This window comes from Octodon degus, unplaced genomic scaffold (assembly GCF_000260255.1).
Source record: "Octodon degus isolate 3935 unplaced genomic scaffold, OctDeg1.0 scaffold00030, whole genome shotgun sequence".
NCBI lineage: Eukaryota > Metazoa > Chordata > Mammalia > Rodentia > Octodontidae > Octodon > Octodon degus.
This window is the reverse complement of record NW_004524606.1, coordinates 2419899-2420554: the sequence shown is the minus strand read 5'-3', so window position 1 is coordinate 2420554 and position 656 is coordinate 2419899.

Below are 656 nucleotides of genomic sequence, written 5' to 3'. Positions count from 1 at the left end.
TGGTTGGAATTTGAAACAAATTAAAACCTAAATAAAATTAGGTGGAAGTTCCCTGACTATTCAGGTGAATTAAAAAAAAAACAGACCTGAAGATCAATGGAACAGATTCAAACACAGCTACAAATACACTAAGCCACCTTATCTTTGAAAAGGGCCAAACATGTTCACTGGAAGAAAAATAGCCTCTTTAACAACTGGCGGTGAAAAAACTGGCTTTCCACATGCCAAAGACTAAAACTAGACCCATGTATATCACTGTGCAATAAACTAAAGTCAAAACTAGATCAAAGATCTAAATATTAAAACAGAAACATTAAATCTACTGGGAGAGAAAGTAGGCAGAAATCATGAAGATATAGGGGCACACAGAGAGATCATGAACAAAAACTAAACTCTATGAGAAATACCTCAAAGCATCAACTACTGGGATCTCATCATATTAAACAGTTTTTGCACATCAGAACAATCACCAAAAGGGCAAAAAAAGGAAACTCAGGAATTAAGAAAATGCATTTGCCAACTGTCCCTCTAGCAAAGGACTTCTATCTAGAACACATACAGAATTTAAAAAAAGAAACTATGACCCAAAATTTAAAGACACAATTAATCATGGGCATCATAGATGAATATACACTTCTTAGATGAAGAAATATAAA